A 23,301-nucleotide genomic window follows, 5' to 3' on the forward strand; every position below is an offset into this window, starting at 1 on the left:
TATTAAATTTAACTCATCACATTCCACCTCACTCCACATTAAAATCCTCTTCATCAGGATTAGAAAAAGATTATTTCCCTTAAAATAGATCCGCTTAAAGCGTTTGTCGATTGCCTAAATAAAATAAAAAATCCATATTTCCTTTCTCACAAGATGAAAAGCTCCAGCTCATTCGGGAATTGCACAAGACCACTTTTGTCGAGAAATATTTTTTTAAAAACAGAAAACAGACTGAATGCTAAATTGCCACAAGATAACTTAAACACATTGTAAATGCTAAAAACCTAAAAGTAAAACAGAATATTAAAAACTATATTTTATAAGACCTAGCATTTTTTAGAACAAAATTGAATATACAGTATGGTCAAATATTGGTGAATCTCAGGAAAAGTGTGATTTTCATTGGTTAAAATGGAAATCTCAATATGGAAGTTGCTGCTGCCTATCGCCAGCAGCCATTAGGCAGAGGCAAGTTACAGCTTTGAAAGGTCGCTATGAACCAATGCGATAAAAACATGTACAATTTTGTGCAATGTAAGTCTATATATTTTTGTCTTCGTCAATAAAATTTGTAAAATCAATTTTTGGTAAGATTGATGGAGAAGACAGAGATAGACCTTTAAAATTTAAATGGGATGGATTATTTGAAATGAAATGAAATGAAATTTATTCGAACATGATACAAATATAAAAATAAAATAGTGCACAGTAGCAAGAAGTGCATTTAAATTCTTATACATATCATTAATGTTAGAAAATACTTTATTGGTCATTTTGGTCAAAGTGTCAAAGCTGAACCTTCAAACTAGTCACAGATTGGTTGTTGTAGATACTCTAAACCATGAAATTTTAGTTTAATCTGGGCCCAAGGAAGAATTAAAAAAAAAGGTTTCTGCAGCAACAGAAAAGTAGTGTGATATGTATTTTTACATCCCATTGTGTTTATTAAACATACTAAGTCGTCTGTTTATTAGTAATAACAGAACTGTGCATGCCATGTTTTTCTTGAACTGATGTATTGTTGTGAAGTCACATAATGCTTAAGAGAAATTCTGCCAGAAGTGCAAGTAAATTCTGAATATTAATGAGGTATAATTTCTGACTACTGGCGAGGACACTAGAGCACACTGCGGCGAAGGCTAATTAGAAAAACATGATAAGTTATGGTTTGATGGGTTTTCAGCCCCCACAGTGCTGACAGTATAATTCTTATTTACCAGTCATCTCCAGATGCATGCATATCTTTGGCTTTGAAGAAATACTTGTCACACTCACAGAATGCTTATGTTGCTTCACCACATTACAGCCCATATGTTACACTCCTGTTAATATTTCTTTTTTTACATGTTAATTGTCAGCCCTTTATTATCTATTCTTGACAGCATCCCCAAGTTTATGTAACATATTAAACACTTTATGATCTGTTGGGGCAAATTAAATCAAAGCTGTGGGGAAAAACAAGGAGGACGTTAGGCACTGAAAGGAGAGAGTGACTAATATTCATGGTGCATCACTCGCTCAGCATAAGAGGAACTTCTGCCATGGTAACATAAGCCTCGACTAAGGCCTCCAGATTATGTGAAAGGACACGGAGCCTGAATCTTTCATTAAAAGAAGCCTTAATTCATTATTTAAAAGGTGTTATTATCTGCCTCAGCTCACAGGCTAAATGCCAACTGGCAAGTCCAAGGCCATTTTAAACGAGCTAAATTCCAGTCCCATCTGGCCGCTGCATCTTCCTACCCTTCCCAACGAGTGGGTGGCAAAACTGGATAATGCTGTCATCCTGTGAGGCGCACACTGTCCTCCGCTCTGTCTTTCATGTCCCTTCAGAGCACCTCCACTTACCTGCACAGAGGCCTTGGTTGCAGTAATATGCAGACCTTCCATACAGCCACAGGTAGCAGCATCAATAATGGAAACTCCGTGGCAGATAGATTGGTCAGGGTGTCATAAAGAAACTATATTTATATGTCCCTGGTGGGGATGTACCATATCAAGAGAAGTTGGAAATAACTTATAAAAGAAGTTGAATGCCAAGCATCTTAACAGAAGTGGTAAAAAGACTGAGAGCAATTTTCATTAAGAATCTTCCATTTTAATAAAATCAAAGGTTTAGTGGTAGAAGTGATATTAGCTCTAGCAGGAAAGAGAATAAAAAAGTGCCCATTTTTTTATTTTGCCTCTAATGTGCATGATGCATTCGTGGATCTCTGTGCTTTTAGTTCATTTAATAATTTTGGAGAGGAAGGTCAGTATTTCACACCCCTCAGTCGCTCCTTTAAGCTACTACCCTGAAGAGGAGGAGAATAATATCCCATTGTGGGTTAGTAAAGCATATTTCTATTCCATTCTATTCTTCTAAACAGATATATTTCTTGGCAAAAATGTACTGATATCCCATTGGTGACAGGACAGCAGCAAACTTTGATAAATTATACTGGGATTGATTTTGTGTGACACTTCAACACCAAATAGCATATTGTGAATTGGAAGGAAAATGATTCATATAATTTTTTTTTACAAATAAAAATCTGAAAAATGTGGCATGCTTTTGTTTTCAGCCCCCCTCAACTTTGATACCTCTAAATCCAACGCAGTGTAATCAACTGCCTTCAGAATTCACTTAATTAGTAAAACAATCCTGGAGATAACAGATGTTGGTGGCGGAATCATACTGAAGTGATGTTTTTCTTCATCAGAAACAGGGAAAATTTTACAAGGCACTTCACTAAATGCAAAAATAATATCACTAATGACAATATTACACACTGAATGACAACAGTTTTACAATTAAGTAAAAAGGTAAAGGCTGTGTATTATTAATATAACATATAGTATGATGGTATGTCGTACTAATCAATGTATATACTTCCATATGTCAGGTAACACCAACAAAGAAAGCAAAAGAAAATTATTGTATATGGCTTTATGTATCTTATGCATATTAGATGCCAAATTAAACAAAATGCTATTCAATATGCTATAAATTGTTTATTGAACCAGTCTACTGGTAAAGTTTCTCCAGAGGGAGACGGAGGCCAAAACAAGTGAACTTTGTGAGCATGATAAGTTTTGTTTGATTTCACATCAAAAGACGTTTCTCTCAATAACATTTGCAAAAGGTCAGTTTAAGTTCATCAGCATATCTGTGCTGGAGATATTTTGAGAAATGAACATTCCGCATGCTGTTGTAACTGCACAAGGCCAAAAGAGTCATTCTTGCTTTACATAAATTACATTACGTACATACATTATATTCACGCAAAATAAATGGTTTTGTACTTTCCCAGAGACATGAGAAGCATAATCATGTCACCTACTTTGAGATTTCATGTTCACTGTGAATGAATGGCGTCGCTTTTATAGCCCGTCAAATAGAAAGCATCATTACACACGGATCAGACTGCTGACGGATCATTTGAATAAAGTACTAGGTTTCATTATTATCTCTTTCATTCATTATTGACTGGTAGGGTAGCTCTGTTCCCATTACAGAAGGATAACACTTCACTGTATGAAACCCTTCATTTAGCAGCCTGACTTTGGCATAACACTGTGTGCTGTCTCCGAGGAAGAAGCCATTATCTGCAGAGCAGAAATCCTCCCAACATAGAAAGCCCAGAGCTTTATAACAAACAAAAACAGTTTCTCCCCCTTTTACTTAATTTTCCAAATGACTTAGCGAATAAATCTCTGCTGAGGAATAAACCAGCCTCCACAGCTACTTATTGAGGGATTTGTGTAGCTCTGAGCGCTAAATAGCAAACAAAGCCAGGGGGGAAAAAAATAGCCAGCACAAACCCATAAATATATCATCTGTTGAAATTAGCCTTTAAGGTAAGTTTGACCGCAATGCGCATACTCCATAAAAACTGTCCGTTTGTTCCAATATGTTACAGACAGAACACTGTCAAGCTGATGAAAATTTCTGAAATAATTAGAGAATTTGGCACTCTTTGCCAGTAAAGCTTCCCTAGTGAGCAATGTGATCCCTTGTTACACTAATGTACAAAATAACTCCCTACTTGGCCAGATGTCCCACTGTCCAGCACTATGTGTTAATTATCATGTATGAATACAACAAGACATTCCCACTTGCAGATCCTTGAGCTGTCTCAACAGTCTAAATTCATAATGTGTGGAAATGTCTTTTTAATGTGGAACGGTAGCAGATTTTTCAGTAACGAATGTTCTCAGTGCCAGTTATCCCAAAGTAAGCAGGATGAGGTCAACCACAGGTCATTGCTGCTGAAGCAGTTTTTTTTTCTTCTCTTTATTTTGAACAAGATCAATACTGAATGGATGGCTTCACCCCATGCCATCCATTATATTAAGAGAAATTTTACACAAATGTTGGTGGAGAAATGCAGTCAAGACTGGAGTCAATACTGTCCTGAATAATCTCCTAATGCAGGTCTGGAGTGAAGTTTGAAATAAAAATGAAGGTTGGTACCTTGAAGCACAGGATTAGAGTAACTGAAGGACTGTTTTTTTTTTTTGTTTTACCGATAAAGAATATGCAATAAAGACTAGCATTATGAACAATGATATAAGAAAAGGGCAACTTGAGTCACTCCATGCTTACCTACAGATCTATTTGGCACCAAGATATTGCAGATTCATTAATTGTGTATTAACTCCAAGAAAGTCCTTTGGTAAAGACCAAAAGCAGATTTGATTTTTTTTCTTTTTCTCTTCAGTGCAGTTTTCTTTCACATTGTGTTTTTTTGCAAGCAGATTATAATTTGTAAACAAGCCACTTGGGTAACAATCATCGACCCATTAAACAGAGATGACAAGGGTGGGACAGAGCACAGATTGAGAAAGTAAATAAATATGGCAGTCCTGCATTCTGCATTTCTGTTGTGCACATTTGCGCTGTAATAATAACTCCAATACCATTTTGAATATCAAGAGCAACTCATTCAATGCCGGTCTTGCAATCGGACATTTCTAATTTTGAAATGGCATCAGCAAATGCATGCTGCAAGCTGAATGACATGTGTGGCTGCCATCAGCAGCAGTTTATACAGTTTGGGTTAATTTGATGATTCTAAGTTGGTGTAGAAAAGTTAAAGTGATGTAAAATATTAATATTTATTATTAAAGTGTGCAAATGGTTCCGAAGCGGAACCAATGTTTAATGTGTTGTTTCGCTCCGGCACATTTTATAGTGACACGCGGCGCTCTGTGTAAGGCAGCATGCTTCTTTTTTGCTGTTAGTTGATGGAGAGATTTCGGTGAGGCATTAAGGCTCGTGTAGCTGGATTACAAGAAGACGTTACACAGAGTTTTTTGTATTAACCCTTTCAGGTTGAAGCGGCCAATGAGGTACGCATTTTTTTGTATTTTAATTTTGTGTCTAATAGTTGTCTATTCTCTAAGTGAATGTGTTTCTGTAAATATGTATTTTGTGTTTGTACAGTTCTCACGGCATAGTTATTAAACGCCAGTAACAACGAAGAACGCCTTATGTCCGTTTTCTGCTTGGAGGGAGTTACAACATGAGATGCTCTGTGTGTCCCGACCCACAGCAGCAGCAGCATTTTGGGTATTGCACGATTTCAGTACAATAAGTACATGCAGTAGCAGTGTTAGCAACATGGAAGGGTTCATTTTTAATATAATGCCCAGCAACGGTGGCAGCTGTTTCAGTTGCCTAACCAATCAATTCACTACAGAGCAAACTTCAAATCTAACACTTAATTGGTAAACAACTAACCCAAAAATCATTTTAAGTTTTCTTGGGGGCACCATACTGAAGGTCTTTTATTAATCCACTTGAAAAGGATGTGAGAACCAGAGGATATTACAATATGAATTATTTAATTATTAAAAACACAAAATACACAGTAGGCACAGTTCAAACTGCATCTGGCCATAAGATCGTGAAAGCTTTTTTCAAATTTTCTCTCAGAAGCTTTACTTCCATTCTGTGAGTGGAATAGTTGATATCCTGTCTGTTTTTTTTTCTCAGGGAGTAATCAGAGGCGAAATCAAATCAGCAGTATAATTAGGTTAATTAAAAAACCATGGAGAAGGCAATATTTTGGATGCCACAATTCACAAAGCACAGTCCCTGGGTGGTAATTACATATATACACTCCCAGCTTGAGCTTTGTTCAAGGTTTTGCTAAACTAGCCTTGAATTGTGTAGGAGTATTTTTGTGAATGCAGAAGGGACATAATTAGCTTTAGAGCTGAAAAAACTGTATTTCAAACTGAGATAAGTTATAAATTAGTAATGTAGGAAGCAAGCAGTCTTTATCTTCACATTTAACCTCTGCAGTAAAAAAAAGTAAGTATTTTTCACATGAATTTTGATTGTCTTAGTTGTTTTCAGATGCATCTTCAGTCTTCAAGCATGTAAGAAAACAAAATAGTCCACCACATTACGTTTTACATTTCAGAGTTAATTTTTTAGTTGTCTTTTTTCAGAACACACTTTAAGATTTGAAGATATGGACTGACAAACAAATTCAAGGGGTGCTCTGTGAGACAGAAGCTCAGCTGAAAACTGCAGCTGAAGAAATAGGCGGTGCTTTGTGAGAGCAAGCTTTTAGGCACCCCTGAATAGCTACCACATTCAAGGATTTCTCAAACATGCATGAAAGAATCAAAGCAACACTCCAGCTTTGAGTTTGATGAGGAAATAACATTATTACATAATATAGAGCTTATGGCTCCCTTTAAGAAGTAGATGAACACTGCACTATTCAGAATGGCTTTTAATGACTTTTATGCTGTATAATATTACATGTGATCTGTTTATCTTCTCTTTTAAATTTTAGTTTCTGCTTTTTGTATACTTGTTTTTATTGTAATGCACTTTGTGATTTAAGTTTATTTAATAATGGACACTACTGCTGGCTTTATTGTCAGCAGTACATGATGTCCATTTTAAATGGACCATTAATTAACTGGAGTTTCCTCCCAACCACAAACATAAAAAAATAAAAACCTTAACATTAAATAATATTAGAACGTATCTATGAAATGATACTACTAATATGTATTTACATGTAAGGACGTCATACTGTGGAACTACTGGCTTTTTTGTGAATGTGCCCCCGCTGATCAGTAGGTGGCAGTGTATGGAGTAACAGACTAGAGTCCAACATGTCCACACAGCATCCACACTTAGAACCAGAGTAGCTGTCCACTGAGGTGACCGCTATGCAGAAAAGGAACGCCGTTATTCTACAACACATATTCTCCTGAACTGCAGCAAAATGTGATAAACAATGTTATAATATCTGCTATGTGATATATTTCGAGTTCATATTCCATATATTGAATAGATTATATAAAAATAACCTTGATGCATTATTATGCTAGTCTTTCACATTCTTTCTGGTCTTTAAGTACTCCAGACACTGCATATGAGGTGAAATGCTCATTTCCCACTGCACTGTGAACCTCTCCACAGTATCAGGAGTACACTTGTGAACAGACATGGTGTGATGCTGATAAGATTTGTGCTCCAGTCATGCCCCTTTGGTGCACTTCAGTCTAGCTGAAGAGGCACACTCATGCACTATTATAGAATCATTTACATTCTATTGAACTCAGCTTGCTTCACAACATGGCATAGATCATCTCTGAGGAGAAATATAAATTCAGATATTGGAAAAGGAGTGATCCATCCCCTTCCTGCAAATTAAAATTCCTCTGTTAGTCAGACCTGGTAAAATAGATCACACTTTGAGGGTAGCTTTCATCAAACTAAAGTCAGTTATCTCATGACCCAAATGCTGCAAATAGTTTTGGAGATATTATTTTTTTAAAGGAAGAAGGGTAAAAAGTCAGCTCTAGTAGGAATTTTCCCAGTGCAGACTCATTTCTGACTTTTAATTTTACAGCAAAAAAAAGGCCCCATTAAAACTGAAGAAGGAGCTCTGCTCGAGCAATTTCATAAAGTATGCCAACTTTTTCTTGCAAATTACTTTTTACCGTCTTTGCCAAGGGGGGCACATTTTGTTCCCCTGAGACGAAACGGGAACATGGTAAATTCCTTTTCCACATTAAGACTCCAGCTTGTTTTCCAACTTGTGTTTGGCTGCGTTACATCCATTTGATCCCTTTTTATGGAAATCAGAATTTTTGTCTGCAGTAGAAAGGGTGAACTGGAGGACGGCTCTTATTTCCAAGCTGATGCAATTAAATGGTTTGTAAAAGCCAAAGCTGGTATTTATTATGCTCATTGCCCTCATATTTTAATACTGTGTTATGATAGAGGAAGAGGCAATGCTAAGTCAAAGTAACTTGAATATTTGCTAATTAGGAATGATTTTTTTTCTTCTGCAACTCACTGATGAAATTACTTTGACAAGTGATAGGGACAGATTTAATGACAGAAATGCTCTTAACAACTGTAAATCTATCCATCTTTTCTTTAAAAACACATTCTATCACTCAGTGGAGTGCTATAAAAGCAGCTTTCCTTGTGTTCGTAGACATTACCCTGAGAAATCTCATTAAGTCGCAGTCAATTATCATCACATTGCATTTGGGGGAAAGCGAGACACAGGTAGATAGTATCAATACTGGAATTGCTTTAGGACTGGCTCCTCATTCACTTAACAAGTGAGTGATCCCAATGCATTTTAGATGCTGTAATTAATCATTTACATACTCTGAGTGCCACCTGATAGGTCATCCTGCTGGGCTTCGCTCATGCTCTTCTCATTAAAATGCTAATTTAAACCGCTGACCCGCCCTGCTGCTAAGGAAGACTCCTCGTAATGACTTTCCATCCGGCGTCTTCGTGCCCTCTTAAGACCCCCATAACGGCAGGTGCTGTGGGACGAAAACAGGAAAACTTTCCCATCACAAAGAAGCCCTCCAAGTGTGTAGATATTCATTTATTCCGATGTGCTGCTGTGCAGAAGCAGGCCTTATTACCCAAATGTTATTTTTATTTTAAATAGAAATTTCCACTCGCCTTGTCTAACATATATTGGATGATGATATAGGTTGAAAAGGTGAAGTAACAAGATATTATGAACTGCTCAGAAAAATGTCAACTCATTAAGACTGCACAAAAAAAACCATCAAGATATCCTTTGGGTACGGTGGAAGAAATAATGTAAAATATTATTACTCTTATAACCAATTAAAGATGTTGATATTGAAAATGTTACAATTTTCATTGTCAAATTTTTATTTCTTTTAGAATGTGCAATCCTGACTGAAGCTTTATGCGTATTGCACTTTTTCTTTTGGCATACATGATAAAAATTACATTAGGTAGTTCACAAAATAATAAATTATGTTTTGACACATTAAAATAATAGTGCCTGTATACCAAAACTATCACTACTGATACACTTGTTCAGTTTTTCTGTTTAAATTTCAATATTTTAATTTAATAATTGATGTGACATTCTATAAAAGACAGAAGCAAACTTCACAAATGAGTTTCTTCACATCTAATGCCCTGTAAATTTCTTTCTCAGTGAAAAATCTGCATGGCAGAGGGTACATGCAGACAGCTTGAACTTTTGAGTAAAACAGTTGCATATCACTTTTAGCTCTTAAGTTGTTCCCCAGAGCACATCATATAAAAATAGGATTCAATACAGTAGGACAAGGAAAGCAGCAACTTTTGTAAAGTTATAGTGGTCACAGAAAAACTGTGCAGGAAAATGATGAATTTTAAAGTATAAGATTAATATAAACCTTCAAGAAGCTTTGAGGGGGAAAAAAACAAATTTACCGTATTGTAACGGTGTCCTAATTCATAGTTAGCAATGACATAAGATAAATTCATCCTGAAACATAGTTTCAAGAGCAATTATTATTTTTTCACTCTGATGGTAACTACTTTTAGTAAATGGTTCTGTGAAGAGTTACTAAACCATGCTCAATAAGATTTCAAAAAGGCTTCCTGCAGGCATTCTATGAAATTTTTGAAGGCAAAAATTATCCACAAACTGAGACTAAAATATGAAAGATGATGGATATCAAAGTGCAACATGATAACAGTGTTATTTTGACCGGATACTGCCTGCAAGCAATGCGTGTAAGAGCACACATGAACGAGCGGCTGCACAGTCAACCAAGCATGCTGGCATCACAAGCCAGGCAGAGTCTTCCAGTGACTGGTAGGGACACGGCTATATATACTAAACATATTCTCACACATTCACAGTTCAGTACATTTCCATAAACTGTTGTTTACATTGGAATGTTTTTTTTAAGGACAGACCTTTACAAGTTTATAGATGTATACAATTTTGCGCTTCTTTTATGAAATAATGCATCTCCATCCTGTTTCCAAATATTCACAGCATGAACTTAAACATAAATGACATTCTGATTCTTTTTAGACATCTCTACTAAGCTAGAGAACATCCACAGATATTTAAACCCCAGAGACTTTCAACAGATATCTTTAAGATGATGTTTGAAGGATGACTTCCCACACCAAGAAAGATACATCATGAGTAATAACAGCAGTGACATGCATGATGTTGCTCAAAGGTGACTTACATCATACTGATGCATACAAATTATGACTCTGGTTACTAAGATACTTAAATGGCAGATTAAATCCATTATCAATTTAGACCTTGTCTAGATTTCAACTCACTGTAAAGTTAATGTTGCAAGCAACTTTCTAGCATAAATCAATCACAAGAAGACACAACAGAGGTTCACAGTAAAAGCAGATAAAACAAACACATGCAAAAGGATAAATAAGATTACTTTATGATGATGATATAAAGAAAAAAATAAAACCATGTATAATTTGTTTCACTTCACAGTTATGCTGTATGTTGGCTCATCTCATAAAATTCTAACTAAACCATTAAAGTTTGTGGTTATGTGAATGCTTCTGAGGAAAATGATAATCCAAGATATTATAAAGTGGCATACAAAGTTCTAAATATTTCTGTTGTTTTAGCTATAATTGTTATGTTTTCTGAATCTAAACTGCGAACATATCCATTTACTATTTTTGTATTAGACACAATGACAGCTTATTTCCAATTACTGGCAACAACCTAGACAGCAGGATCATAATTAATATGTTTCAGTGTATATCAGTCTCATTAAGCCTAAAGATCCACTGTCACAGCAGCAGACGGGATGAGTCACAAATTTTAATGGGTGCCAAATCAGATGCATAAACAAAAGATTCCAAACTATACTGTGTCACAGAGACCGAAAACAGTCCAGCATTCAGAAAATGTGTACAAAATGTGTTGCAAAATAATTTTTAAAAAGTTATCTTGTCTGATTAAAATTAGACCAAGGTGAAGCTAATTTATTTTGAGAAAGCAGAGCAAGAAATCTGCTTTTTAAAAAATAGGTTTTCATTAATACTATCCACGACAACATTAACCACATCAAACCTCCAATGGAGTCAAGATGAGGAGTGAGCAGCATGCTTCATTCACAAAATACACTCTCAGTGATTATTGATAAAGTTAATCTCCAACACAAAAACAGCAGCTACAACTCCAGGCCTCAATCAGGATACAGTTTTTTTTGTTTGTTTTTTGTTTTTTTCAGAGATGAATCAAATAAATAGAACAAACTGATCGGAAGTGATAAGTCACATTATTAGATGGGCTTGTGCCACTCTTTCCTGCTTCTATATGAAATGTTGCCTCCAGCTCAGATTCTACAGTGCTTTAGCAAACTGAAAGACAAACACAAGGTAAAATGAAGCTGTACACTAATGAAAGATCTTTTTCAAGAGTGAATCTGTGTAATTCCCAGATTCCCAGTAATTCCTCTGGAACCCTTTATGTTCAGGTTCGAGAGTGTTTCTTTTCCCCAGAATTTAATTTCCCAGAGCATTTTAATCCAGCTAGGCTCCGTCCACTTTCGGGTTCAAATCTTAGGCTTTTCATTGATTGCAACCCTGGACACTAAGTGAGCTCTCTTCCTGTAGGAGTACTACTGCAATCTGGGAAAACAGAACCTCACCTTAAGCAACAGACTAACTCAAAATGGAATGAAAAACACTGAAATCAGATCAATGCAGTATTAATATCAAATTGTCTCAAAGTGGTTACAATTCAAGTCCATCCACATATAGTCCATCCAATAATTTTAGAAATGTTTAATTAGAATGGGTCTTAAATCCCCTACATGGATCCTGGTTTCGAGTGTGTGTACTAGAGACGGAGGACAACAATATTTACACTTTAGAACATATGCAGGGTCACTATCAAAACTTTATAGAAAGGTCAAAAACCTTTCTATAAAGTCTGTAAATTAACTTTGCAGACAGAGAGTTCTAGTGGGGGAGTGTCAAAAATGAGATTACAACCTGAGATCTAAAGGCAATTTATCATTTATTCAATTGTGGTTAACTTAAACAAAAAATCCATTTTAAGAAATTGTAGTACCCCAAGACCTTTAATAATGCAAACCAGACAGATATGCCTCTTAAAACTAATCAAATGGAAACAGCAACTGCAGAGAGTCTCCTCTATTAAAACTTTAAATAATGATACACTCTGCTGAGGGATTGTGATTGTTTAAATTTGCATCTCACGCCCTAAAAGCTGTAAAACATTTTTAAATAATTTGAGTTAAATCCACAACTTTTCTGTGAATGACAGTGGCTCAGTGGGTAGAGTAGTTGTCTTGCAATCGGAAGGCTGTAGATTTGATTCCAGCCTCCACATGTCGATGTGACCCTGAAGGGCACTTAACCCTGAGTTGCTTACTGATCAGGGTATAAATGTATTTGTGAGTGTGAAAGTGGCTGTGGCATAAAGTGCTTTGAGCACTCAGTATGACTGGTAAAGCGATACACAAGTTCAGTTCATTTGTAATCAAACTTGATTTGAATTCAAAGTTACTTTCTTTGTCTACAAAGAAAGTAACTTTGTAGACAAAGTTACTTTGTCTACAAAGTAGACAAAGAAAGTCTACTAATTCAATCAAATTATTAACTAATTTGATTGAATTAGTTAATATTATAAATCTATTTGTGATATTAACACTGTAAAAAGCTGTTTTGAGTGACTCGGTTTACGTGTTGTGTTTGTCAAAGTAAGTATTAATGATTCTTGTTTATCTTTTAAAGTTTACATAAAATATTAACCGGGGAATGACTGAAGTAAAATGTCTGGAATACTCAACCAAGAAATGTTTAGCATCCTGAAACCACACAAAAATCCATATAACTCAGGGTCCATCCAAAAAAAAAAAAAAAACTTTTTCTTTCTATGGTATATCCACCATAGTTCCAGATAATCTGATTTGGCCTCTTCAGATAAAATAATCAAGGTAAAAATGATGTCAACAGAAAACTAGCCTATTTTAGCAAAGCGTATGGAGTTGGGCTTAAGTTCCTCCAATTGAGGTTGATGGTTGTATCAGTGAGATAAGTTGCAACTAGCAATCCACTGTAAGTCTACCAAAAGTAAACTAATCTTTTGGATTTGATGACATGCTGCTATGGAGCTGCATTAAAGTCTGTACATTCCTGTGCTTTTCCAGGTCTCATAGATGTTTGGAAACTTTCCCAGTGGACTTATAATCAGCTATCGGGGGGATTGATAGCACATTGACAGAGCAGGCAGCCTCTGCCAAGTAGTAGTCATAGCACAAAAGGTGCTTATCGACTAAATAGCCACAAAAACAGCCATTATCATTTGTGAAAGTCTGGACATGTATTGATAATATGGTTTTGTATCATGCAAATGTAGACAGTTTGCATTTGAGTTGTTTCTAACTCCTTTAAAATAACTAGAAACATACCTTTCTCATAATGGCTTTTGTAATAATATAAAACATGACAAAACTGCAACACTAATTATAGCAAATGTGTTTATATTTCAGAACTCCAATTTGCTGGGAAGGGTTTTTGCATTGTTTTGTTTTTGCTGAAAAGAACTTCAGCAAAAAACATAGTTAATTTTAAAATAAGCCAGAGCAGCTATTTAATCTTCCAACTGCTGTGGAGACATCAGAACAGCTGCTGCTTATGCTCTGTTGTCAAGACGCACTTCATTCACGGTACCTCCGGAATTGCTTTTCTCATTTTTCACTGACACTGAAGCAAGTGGAAATTTCTTTTTCTGTTTACCAGCTTCAACTTCTGGCAGAGTCATGCAAAACCTACCTATCTGAATTTAATGAAACTTCTGTAGATGCAGAGGATAAAGAAGGAATCTATTCATTTTTGATGCTGATCTGAATCCTTTTCATTAATGTTGCAGAATGGGGTTGTGGCCTTGGCAGGTGTTGTGTCACGTTTATTCAAACCTTTCTGCTTTTATCTCATTGTAGCAGCATTTGGGTCTTTTTGATTAAGCTAAATTAAACCTCACAAAAATCATTTGGATTAAAGTGAAATAGAATTTTTTATTTTTTTTTACAATCTTTTCATAAAAACCGAGGGAAAGATGCCTTATTTGTACCAAGCAAAAGGTGTACCTCAGCCACAGTGTGGATCCAATTAGAAATCTTAGCCAAAGTAGCACAAAAGGAACAGAATCAATAGTACGATTGTCAAGATAGACCAAAGCCAATCTAAAAATCCCCTCCATCTCCCACATAAAGGATAAGTATTTTTCATTGTCTCCCTGGAACTTTACTTATTGTCCTTTTAACTTTAATAAGCCTGATAAAGCAGGCATGATTTATCACTGGTCAACAGAGAGGCTAGTGATCGCTGAAAGAGGTTTGTGTTTATGCATTATTCAAAACTTTTTCTAATCTGAGAATTTCATATTATAGACGGGGGTGTTCTTTCTTCCAAAGGCTTACTGAAGCGCCTTCTGATTTCCAAACAGCATTACCTTTTCAGTGTCACCCGCAAACTTTCCTAATAAAAGGCTTATGAGAATTCTATGAGATTCATATAAAATATTTTGAAGCTGATTAAAATACACCAATGTACCTTCCCTATGTGTTTGTCTATCTATCCATACATGGTCTCTTAAAAAACAACACCACAATGATATTCTTAAGCTTAATGCATTTGCACACAATAATCAAGATGTAAAATGTTTATCTCTGCTTGACATTTTAATAGTTTCCATCTCACACATCTTCTTTGATTGTTCCAATAGCATGTTCAGTTTTCTCAATAGGGAAGTCCAATCAATCAGCCTTCATTATTAGAGGGTTGCTGTAATAGCAAGGGAGCATCCATTCAGCTGCAACAGAGTCAGAGGAGCCAAGTGTAAATGAGGTGAGTAATTAAAGAGGGGGTTATTAAGCCCGCTGACCCCTCTGGCCCTCATGAGCAGAGAGAAATGGACCACGAAGCCACATTGCGCCAAGACGACTCATTAGATGCAGTTGGTCACACATGGTGGCCTCACCCATTTTTTTGCTCCCTTTGCTCTGCTCCCTGGATATTCATAGCACCAAAAACAGTTTACTCTGCTAGATGGTAGTTTGTTTAAAACGCACCGCTGCAAATATCCCATAAAAACGACAGATCTACTGTAAAAAAAATCTACTTTAATTGGACAGGATACGTTTAAAAACAACTGATTGCACAAATCAAACAACGCAAGTTTCTGGAAATCCAAGTAAGATGTTTCCATTTTAATTAGTGTTTTTTTTAATTTCTTTAAATACAATATATTCTGCTGAAGGGGCTATATCTGCCTTTGTGGAAATATAATGTGCTGACCATTTCTACTGTCTTCACCACATCTACATCTTATTATTTGCTATTCTTCACATTATATTGTACATTTGTCTAGAAATTAAATCAATTAGACCTCAATGTAGGAAGTTACTAAGAACTCAAAATCCCCCAAACTGCCAATATCATCAAATTTCATAAACAGGGCAGTCATACTGGATTATGAACTGAAGGCCACTTACCAAGTTGTACTATCATATTGCAATTCCTACTTTGTAGAGGCATCCATCCATCCATCGTCTTACACCTTTGTCCCTAGTGGGGTAGGGAGGGGTGGTGGTGCCCATCTCCAGTGAATGTGTCGTCCATTGCAGAGCAACTTTGTAGAGGCATTGCTTTGCAATTTATCTGACTGTGATTGATGGATGGACGGATGTACAGACGGACAGATGGATTACATAAAGTTCAACATAACATCTACAATTTTTCTGTAGATGCACAGAAAAAGGGGTAGGTCATGTTAGAATTGTAACAAAATCAGAGCAAGTAAAATTTAAAGGCCTTTAGGATTTGGCACAGAAACAGATGAGCCAGAGTTTCAAATCAATCATCTGCCACAGATAAGTTTCCCTCCCTTTGGATATTGACATAGAGTGTGAGATAAAGATCAATAATCCAAAATGCTTTATTGTCCCAATGGCAGCTGACTATGCTGATGAAAAATATTTTGAACATTTCACCCTCATTAACTCTGAGCTTTGGCTTTTAGCAAAACATTCATCAAATGACTTGGGATGTGTGTAATTACAGAGCAAGTGTAAGTACCTTGTGATTTGTACTTTCTGAAATAATAGAAGCTTTTATCTCACTTTGATGTAACATAAAATGCTGTTTCTGGCAGAAATAAATCACTGCAAAACAACTTATTCTGTAAACCAGCATCATGTCAGTGGCTCAACCCAGAGAATACCAATCAGAAATAATAAGCACTTTATTCAATCACTTTCTGTCCCCAGCTTGGCCTGAGATCCCAAAATAGAAGCATTCTTGCACATGTCATCCCATGGTCTTCACCTGTATAACAGAGCATCATCGTTCTCTAGAGTGTAAACAGTCGATTCTACCTAATCGCCTGTTCAAATTTGTACATGGCAATCATCTCTCTGATGAGCTGATTGGCACAGAGTCAATCCTAACCTGGCATGTTGTGCTGAAAAGCAGTCAGCTCATTGCTTTCCAGGAAAATGGCTTTTCCTTTATGGCATGTCTGCTTTAAAATTTTGAGAATACAAATTGGGAATCTGTAATGCCATCTTGGAGAAGCATATTATCTGCAGTGTCACTTTTCTTGAAGGCATTGAACCGTGAGATCCGAAAATATATAAAAAATGTTTATTTTTATACGGGTATTTGTGAGCCAAAATCTAATTTGTAGTGTAGGAAGAGCAGGAAGAGTATTTTGAGCCGCTGAGATTTCCATGAAACCAATCTATGAATAACAAAGTAAGAATACACCCACATCCTCTCCTCACTGTATGATTCCATCAGTTATTAAATATGGAGAAAAATAGTTTTAACACCCTAGTACTGACAAGGAAATCAATGTGCAGTTTTCTCGCCCACACTCAAACTATTTCTGTCAAAGGTGGATAATCCATAGCAGTGGCACACATTCAGGTAGAATAGTGATATAAAACAATATTTGTCATAATTAGGAACACCTGTGGTGATAAGAACTCATTGCTTTGGTGTTCAAATTCGATGGAATCATAGGTTGAAAATGCTAAACTGACAGGTGTACTAAAAACCTCAACATAAAATGTCACAATGGGTAAGTACAACCAAACAAGGGAGAAAATATACACATTTTTAAACTTATGTTTATATATAAAATATGCTTTACTCTTATAATATTTGATTAAATTAACTGTATCAAATTAATGTGAATGTGTTGTTTTAAATAGTTGTGTTTAGAATATTTTTATAGTTTTGTTTTACTTTTTATAACCCCAAAACTTTGCAGGGCCACCATATGCATCAGATATCAAGAATTTAGAACAACTTTGCCATCTTTTGATATTGGAGATGTGGCTTTACACCCAGTGAAGAAGAGACTGGAAAGTATTACAAGGAAATAAAACAAAAACTGAAAAAACATTTTTCAGTTTCACTCCAAATGGCTGTTCTATTGCTTATTGGCATAGCCATAAAATGACACTTGGACCCCTACAGAGTCCACAATGTAAATTATGGGAGAATATATTGTACACCATTCATGGCTGACAGTGATATTTGATTCACAATTTATTATTTATCAACAATTAAATGGTTGTTTCAATGTTTCTGAGGAGCCTAGATTTTCTTTTGACCATGGGTAGTTAAAGATCTTAGATTCATACAACATAAATTGCATTCTTCTACACTGTATACAGAAAAGACATAAGTCTAAGAAAATAAGTGCAAATTAATGACATGGCCTTTATGATGTTTACAAAAAATAGTAAATTAAATGAATTTTACTGACTGCACAAAGTGCTTTACACAAGAGCCACATTTACCTAGCCTCTTTCATAAACACATTCATACACAGAACAATAAGTAAGTTAGGGTTAAGTTCCTTGCTCGGAGCCACATACACATGCTATACATGTAGCAGAAGTGGATGTTGGACTTGAACTTTCAACCTCTGATTGCAAGATGAGACATAGTCATCCAAAATTATTGCACAAACAAGCATCTCTTCATTGGTAAAAGCAAAGAGGTTTCTTGTGTCATTTACAATGTTATTGAAGCAAACTATGCTCATGGCATTGGTTCAAGATAAATATTTAAACTTCTAAATTTTTTTGAGTAGGCACTGTTAGCAGCATAACCCATAAGGGGTAGGTCATAATTTCACCACGAAGGGGCCACAGCCAGGTGCTCCTTGCTACATTTCTGATAAAAGAGTTAAAAGTACGGTCTGAAGATATTTCAGAGAGTTAAAGACCACTCTCAGAGATTTTTAGAAAGATCTGTTAGGAAAGATTTTTACATTAAAACAAGAAGTAATGAACTCAGCCACCTTTATAAACACTCATAGTGCAAGTATCCACCGCTGAAGAAAAAGCATGCATGAAGCTTTAAGCCAGTGAAATGTTTGGTGCTAAACATGTGGACAATCTTATGAAACAGAAAGAATAATGGTCTAATCAGACGAGACTAAACCTGAGCTCTTCGGATGTGATTGCACTCGGTATGTTTGGAGGGAGACACCGTACTAAAGATAAAGAAAACCACAATACTTGGAGTTAAATTTGGAGATGAAAAAATAATGATACAGGCTGTTTTCAGCACGGGGTACTGGCAGACTTCAGTGAACTGATCATGGAGAAATCCAACTGGACATTGCTGAGGATGCTGAAGCAGGGAAAGATTGTAAGGCAATGATCCAAACACACAGGCAACAAAACTCTCAACTGATTTCATTGAAGGAAAATAAAACGACTAGGATGTAGCCCAGTAAGTCAGTAAGTCGCATGGCTTGATTCCAGTTTAAAATCTATATATAGAACGAAAGATCAAATACACAGAAGATCTCCTAGAACCTTAATTTAAAGATCTTACTTAAGCAAATGATGAGAATATTTCCTCTACACAGGGAAAAGGCATTTACCAAAAGACGCTTTTCTAAAAAATATCGAACATTTCAGTAAGCAAGTTCAATATCTATCCCAAGTGCCATTCCACTTTATTAAACACAACTTGATTCATGTACTTATGTTGATTTGTTTGTATGTGCAGCTTATTGGGGTTGTTAGTAACAAGCAAAATGTTGACTTGTTCAATACTTATTTTCCTTGCTGTGTTATTTTTGGGATTGGCAGAAGAAGGGGCCCAAATTAAAGGAAGAGCAGTCACAATATTGTCTACAAGACTTTTAGGCAAAAACATCTCCCCTGAAAAATCTAATAAACTGGAAACAGTTGGGGGGAGGGGGTTTCTGAGCAGTCTTTCATGATGAGTCCTTCACATTCATCAGGATAGCAGAGAGCTCATACTGCTCCTCCCATGGTGTAACTGTACAGATGAAGGCAGCCGAAGCTGGGCGTCCAGATGGTGCAGCTGTTGAGTTTTCCTGAACAGGGCTGATTATACTGTTAAAGCCGATGAAGCCTCTGAACTTTACACTGTCAACACATCCGTCATGTTCCAGCAACAAACCGTGCTTCTCAATCAATCCAAGCCATATTTGGTTTTAGCCACACACTCACTGCCAACAACAAGACCTGCTTTCCTGCATACTCTAACCTCAATCCAAGAGGCACAGCATGCCTCCTCCTTCAGACATCCTATGATCATCTCTGAAGACAGCCCAAATCGTACGCTGAGAGTTCTTAAACTTTAGAGAGAATTCAAGTTAGTTTTCTTCCCTTTACTTTTGTGATTGGTGGCATTTTCTCTACAGAGTTCAGCTCAGCATCTTGGCACATTGTGATACCAATAAATTCCAAACATGAAGGGGAGCAGATGAAAGGCAAACAGAATGAGCATTTGAAAATAACCTGTGCGAAGACACGTACAGAATTAACATCTTAAGCAGCCCTGAAATCTCCTCCTTATTATTGCCTACACCTGTGCCTGTGACCCTGCATTCTGCAGTGCAGCTTAGACTCCTAATGCAAAGTTTGTCTTTCCGGGCTGCTGTCAGTGCATGGTAGCAATGTATACCATGCAATTATCACCATCAGCCTCAATGGCTTATCTTAACATTAGCCCTTCAAAAATAGGTTTACATTTGCCATCTACATTTTTTCAGTAAAGCAAGATTTGTCTTGTTCCAAGCATTTGAACACACACAAAGGGCCACTGAGAAGGTATAATCGAGGCAATGCCCCAGTTCTGTCAAAATGTTGCCTCGCTTAGTCCTCCCTGCTTTTTTTCTGCAGTGCTTTGTTGCCTGGCTTGGCTGCAAGAATCAATCCATGCTTTACACCTGGGGTATGATGGCCGCCACTGGCATCTGTGAGTTACAGAGGCAGCATTAACAAAATACCTTTTTTTGCCCAACTCAAATGGTCACTTTGACAGAGTCAAAGTGCACAATAGTTCATTTTAAAATCAATGAACAACTGAAAATGAGAACAAAATGTTGGCAATAACAAATAATGGAGTTTCTGAACAGATGTAAAAAGGACAATACAGACAAGAAGCCTTTAATATTGTTAATATACAATTAGAATGTTACAGATATCTTCAGTCCAACAAAATATTTGCATGCATGTAATTCTACTTCTTTTAAAACTTCTACTCTAAATAATGGAAACTTTTCAGGCCGTAGAACACATTAGTGAATGAGCGAATGCAGCCTGAAGCAAAATGTGTGGACGTAAAAATCAGTACAGGTTCCATGAACGTGAGCTGAATGCTTATTCTCAGCTATGGGTCACGGGCGGTGACCTGGCTCCAATCTCGGTGACAGATCCAAATGTCTCCGGGAGCAAAATGACAAAGATTAACTGTCCCTTGGAACTTGAAGGCTCATAATTAATGCCGCCTCACTTCTCTATGTGCACTGAATTGATAGACTTGCCATTTAAGGGTCAGTCATACCATGATTGGATAGACATTCCCAGACATGTCTTTGTCAGGCTTAAGCCTACATTGATCCATTGATGGATCTTTTTAATTTTTATACAGCTGATTATTTGCACAGCACAAAAGTACACCGAATTAATAAGGCTTTTATTTACAACAGAAAAGATAAAATAATTCCTTCTTCTGCTCAAATAATATAACATATTGATCACTATGTCTATGCCAATCTCATCTCATATATACCTAATATTTAACTTTACTCTTTAATACAAGTATGATAAGGTATTATTAGCTAGTTAATAAGATGGCTAATAATCAGCCTGCTCTAATAATCAGTTGCTGAACAGAAATGTCACTCATAGCTAGTCAAGAGGCTTTTGATAATAGTGTTACCCTAAAATAGTGAACATCCTTTAGTTTTCAACCCATGACTGTCCATATCAAGTGTCCTGGACAATCATAAGTTGACAAGCAAATGGTTTACATTCCATAATGTTCCAACTGAAACAAATTATCTGTATAACTTAGATGTTTGAGCTATAAATCAGGTGGTTCAGCAATTTTAGACTATATAAATGAGATTGATGTTTCTTGGAACATGTTAATGTATCCCTGTTGTGACCATGGTTTTTAGTTTTCTTAAACTACCAATAATGCATTCCTTGGTATTTTGTGGTATTAAGCTTAGCGCTAGTATGCATCCCATAATCTGAAAACTGTACCTATGTGTAAGAGAAAAGTTTTTACCATGAAGCTTTTAGCTGTTCTGTTACTTATCTTTGGCAGAAATCAATAAAACAGTCACAGCTGGTTTTGGTGAGGACTTTTTGATTGTGTCAGCTGAGTATAAATCTGGTGGCTGATGGCTGAGGGAAACACTGAATGGCACCAGTCTTTGTGTGGAGTACAGTGCAGTAAACAGTCTGGGAAAAAAAGGCAGCTTTCAAAAAAAAAGAGGCTCCCACCAACCTCAGAGTGGGCTTTGCAAATCCCTCTATTGAAGTGGGCTTATTTCTTAACAGTGCTTCTACAATTTTGTATGGATCCCCCAAAATCCTCTTTACACATAAACACCCACAATGAAGCTGGCAAAAAAAATGAAAGAATGTCTTGTCATGAAATATAGTCTGATTCATAATCAATAGAAATGGGTGTGAGAGATGGAGTTCTATTTTCAGTGTTAAGAATGAGACAGAGTGGGGTGAGTGTATCAATTTCAGCTCAGATGGACAAAATCCCCAACGATGAAAGCAGTGAAAGGAAGTCATACAGTGCTATATGGAGGTAAAGTCCTTTAGCCCCAGTTTACCCAGAGTCAATGTTCATAAAATAAGCAGTGTTGCCTCTAATGGTAAAGGAAGACAAAGAATTTCAAACTCTCTGAGATGTCAGGAAATAAATATGAAGGGATCTGTGTCTAATTCTTCTTTGCACCAAACTCTGAGAAATTGGAAGTGGATAGTGAACAGCTCAATTTATCTTGATGTAATTTAATGGCCAGTACCTGTTATGGGCTCAGACGGATGCAGTAAAACAAAATGAGTAAAAATGCTTCTTGGGAAGCAGACTTAAAAGTGCCTGGCAGATGCCTGAAAGCTTTTCAATTTTCTGAGATAGTTCTCAGTGTAAATGGCAACAAAGACACAGAAAAGGGAAGAAAGGGAAAAGGTGAAAACTGACACACAGAAACTAAAAGACTGTTTCTAAACACATCAAATTAAGAGGTTCATTTAATGTGTCAGAACTAAAATCACTGCATAATTGTAGAAAACAGATGGCCAGCAGGGTATAACCATCTCATTTCATCAAAATGTCAGCTGTGAATGGCAGTTGTTTCAGCACTTTGAAATGACAAAAACGCATTTAAGTAAAGCTTTTGTTAGAAAGACAATAGCAAAGAGGTGAGATAATGTGGTAAATGTTCTGCTCTAAATAATAGCTGGGTCATAAGATATATTGCTTATAGAAAAATATAACTCTTGTGTAACAGATTGCCTGACTGCAAAGTGCTATATAAAAATATTGATGGAAAACAGCTTTGTTAATATAATACTGCAGCCGCCATGACATTAAATGAACTGAAGTCAACAACAGTCAGTCATCCCATGAACATAGTTCAGCTATTTACAAACAAGAATCCTTCACTGTAA

The 23,301-nt window shown here is 36.3% G+C and overlaps 1 protein-coding gene across 1 annotated transcript in view; it reads right to left on the reverse strand.

Annotated features, from left to right (window-relative positions):
* The window catches only part of chst8 (carbohydrate (N-acetylgalactosamine 4-0) sulfotransferase 8), a 177,201-nt gene that overhangs the window by 106,894 nt on the left and 47,006 nt on the right, over window positions 1-23,301 (reverse strand). The window lies entirely within an intron of this gene.

The sequence above is a fragment of the Xiphophorus couchianus genome, chromosome 4, assembly GCF_001444195.1.
Source record: "Xiphophorus couchianus chromosome 4, X_couchianus-1.0, whole genome shotgun sequence".
Taxonomy (NCBI): Eukaryota; Metazoa; Chordata; class Actinopteri; order Cyprinodontiformes; family Poeciliidae; genus Xiphophorus; species Xiphophorus couchianus.